Source organism: Triticum aestivum, chromosome 6D (genome assembly GCF_018294505.1).
Source record: "Triticum aestivum cultivar Chinese Spring chromosome 6D, IWGSC CS RefSeq v2.1, whole genome shotgun sequence".
NCBI classification, from domain to species: domain Eukaryota; kingdom Viridiplantae; phylum Streptophyta; class Magnoliopsida; order Poales; family Poaceae; genus Triticum; species Triticum aestivum.
Window position 1 is genome coordinate 66,531,838 of NC_057811.1, and position 3,709 is coordinate 66,535,546.

The 3,709-nt window shown below is 44.0% G+C and overlaps 1 pseudogene; it reads left to right on the top strand.

Moving 5' to 3' along the window:
- Positions 1 to 334: 334 nt before the first annotated feature.
- LOC123141093 (pentatricopeptide repeat-containing protein At1g60770-like) lies at positions 335 to 2,817 on the top strand (annotated as a pseudogene).
- The last annotated feature ends 892 nt before the right edge of the window (positions 2,818 to 3,709 follow it).

Sequence of the window (3,709 nt, forward strand, 5' to 3'; positions counted from 1 at the left end):
AAAAAATTTCATCATTTTTTAATACATCATAAACAATTTTTCTATACACGTTCAAAATTTTTTAAATATGTTTTTGTAAATGTTTTTAATATATATATATATATATATATATAATATTTTAAGTATGTAGAAAAAATACAGCAGAAAACGAAAACGGAAAATATATAAGAATATGAAAAAGAGTCTGTGTCCTCCCGCGCTCGTGGGCCGGCCCATCTCCTCGTCCCTTCAGCGAGTCAGAAGCCAGACTCGCTGAAGGCGAGATATAGGGGCACCCCGCAGAACCACACCCACCAACAAAAAAATTCTCAACAACACAGGCAGCTAGCCACCCATGCTGCGCAGGGCGGTCGCCGCGGAAGCGCGGCGCCGGCAGCGCATCTCCATTGCCCCGGAAAGATTCGCGCACGATCACGCGCAGCCGCAGGCCCAGTCGGCCGGCCCCAAGCGGCGCGGCCTTGAGCCGTGGTGGCTCCCGCTCTACAGGAGGATCTCGAAGGTGTCCGACGGCAAACCGCCGGGGATAGTGGCGGCGGAGATGGACGAATGGCTCCAGCAGAGGTCCCGGCTCTCGGAGCAACAGATCCTCGCGTACGTCCGCGAACTAACCAGGTTCGAGAAGAACGAGGGCGCGCTCGAGGTGCCACGCCACCCCACCCCACCCATCTCTTCCTTTTCTTGTTCGACGCTTCAAGTTTGGTTCTTGTGCTAGTACATTAGCGGGCTTCAAGTTTGGTTCGGATAAGCGAGGAAAGGGGGATTATTTTAATTTAAGGTCGCTACTGGAAATGGGCAGTGTAAACATAGTTACATAGAGGCTAATTGGTTATGATAAAGAGATGGTATGGGAGCACGCTTTTTCCTCCCCAAAATGATTCTTGTGCTAGTACTATTTGCAATCAGTTAGGTACTCAATTATGGTTGATAACCATGAACGACGTTGCTAAAGGAAAAGAAAATTTGATAAAAAAGATGCATTTGCCATGAGCTAGTTAACAGGTTTTATTGTTTTTAACAGACTGCTGGAAAGATTTTGATGGATAATTTGTCTCAAACAAACATGTATTTTTCATGTTCAGTACAAATAACCGCAGATCAAACATATACAGTCTGAAGAGGTTTGACAAATAATGTCTACCACAAAAACTATTGATGGTTAAGAATGGTCTTAGACAGAGTTAATTCCCAATTTCGTGGAATTCATCTGTCATTGGTTGCTTCCCCATAACACACTCTACTGCTTAGCGGGGATCTCGATTCTCACACATGAATAGGCAAAAAAACCTGGAGAAGAAATGTTCTAGAGGGAAGAAAAGTACTCCCACCGTTCCTAAATATAAGACCTTTTAGGGATTCCACTATAGACTATATACGGAGCAAAATGAGTGAATCTACATTATAAAGTATGTCCATATGCATCCGTATGTAGTTCTCTAAAGGGTCTTATATTTAGGAACGGAGGGAGTAAGACTTAATAACATTACAAAAAGAAGGTTTTATGTTCTAATAGCAGAAGGTTCAGATGGTGATGGCATTCGTTTGTCCTAATGTTCTTTTTACGTTCACTATAATATTATGGTACCGAGCGTTCATGTGCTGTTCTGGTGCAATCTCTTTCTGAGCAAAGTATCTTTTTATTTTCACTGTATAATTTTCGCTCATGCTGTTTTGTACCCAGTTGCTGGACTGGATGGAAGCTCGTGGAGCAAACTTGAGTCCTGGCCATCAGGCAGTGCGGCTTAAACTCGTTTCAAAAGTACATGGGATACAGGCAGCTGAAGAATATTTCTGGAGCCTGCCAGATATATCTAAGTCAGTGAAAACTTATTCCTGTTTGCTTAACTGCTATGGTAACCACGGGTTAGCATACAAAGGTCTGGAGCTCTATGAGAAGATGAAAGCCAAAAATATTGTTCCAGATAAACTGGTGTACAACTACTTGATGAAATTGTACCAAAAGGCAGGCCAGCCAGAGAAAGTTCTCTCCACATTTGAAGAAATGCGAGAAAGTGGTATAAGTGCTGATAAGTTTGTGTACTTCACCTTGATAGAAAGCTATATCACAATGAATGACCTGGACGCTGCGGAGAAGGTCCTGGAAGAATTGCAGAAGGTGGCTCCAGTTCACTGGTCCTTGTACACTCTGATGGCAAACTATTATATTAAACTAGAGCTATTTGGCAAGGCAGAAGTTGCCCTAAAGAAAGTTGAGCAAGTTATGGACAAGGCTGAGTTGCAGTCCTGGACTGCCCTCCTCTCCTTACATGCCCGTTGTGGAAATTCAACCGAGGTGAAGAGGATCTGGGAGTCGTTGAAGTCCACATTCAAGAAATGCTTGAACAGAAGCTATCTTGTGATGCTTCAAGCTCTGCGTATGATTGATGACTTTGAGTCTTTGCAGCAAATCTTCCAGGAGTGGCAATCAAGCCATGAATGTTATGACGTGAGGATAATAAATATTATGATTAGAGCTTACCTTGATAAGGGTATGATAGACGAAGCTGAGGCTATCCGTCAGAGCACAATGGCTCAGGGCCGTTGCGATGGGGGCACAGTTTGCATATTTGCAGAGTTCTATTTGGATAATCTGATGTTAATGCGGCAGTGGAGATCTTGGGAGATGCAAAGAACATGGTGACGGCGCACAAATGGGTGCCATCGGAAGAGCTTGTGAGCAAATTTCTGAAGCACTATGAAGAGTTAAAGGATGTTGCTGGTGTGGAGTCTTTCCTCGAGTGCCTGAATAGTCTTGAATGCCTTGATGCGGAAACTTATGATGCCGTAATGCAGACCTATGTACTTGTAGGTAGAACCTGAGACGACGAAATTGCTGAAAAGTTTCTCTGACGGTTGACATAGAAAGAGGAAATTTTCGTTTGTAGAATTGGAGGCTACTGTAGACCTTTTTCTTTGTCATAGAGCAGTACTATAACTTGTCGAAGATGTCATTATGTCGTGAAAGCCCGGGAGGAAGCATCTGGTGTACATGATGAAATTGATGATCTTTGTCACCCCTTGCTGTCACCGAATTTCCGTATCATATGTACATTGCAAGGTCTTTTGGCATTTTACATTTGATGCTCTGCTAGCTCCCCCTGACTACGGTAACATCTATCAATGGTGCTAACACGATGGAGTAGTTATTTTCAAAATACAAGATTCTCAATTGCTTTTAATTTACTCATGCAGTTGTTTGCTCGACTTGATAGCACAATATTCCAATAAGTTCTGATTACACATGAATTAAGACTAACGGTCAATTACACGATAGAACTTTTGTTGTGGTTATGGTGTTTCTCCAGCAAATATAAAAGCTAGGTAAGTTCTGGCCTGAGTTCCTCACCGGCAATGGCGGTCGTACTGCTGCCACATTGCACTCACCAGTTGAGCGTGCAGCCACCGGCGATGTAGTGCGGGTGCGGAAAGATCCGGGGAGAAGACCGACGTTGTGGAGGCCAACACGGGGTCATGGTTGTTGGGGAGCAGCCCTCCCAAGCGTGATGCTGAGGGTGGCGATCATGATCTTTGTCGTCGGTGGGTTGGTCTGTTCTGTCCTCCTTTAGCAGGAGGGAAGGGCTCGGGCGGGGAGATGTTGGCCAGTGGAGCGGAGGAGTCTAACAGACCAGTTTCCACTTTCTGGATTTTCTTTGGTCTTAAATTCTTTTGAGTGATTCTTCTTTGGATTTAAGCAAATTCTTGCAACCCTTTC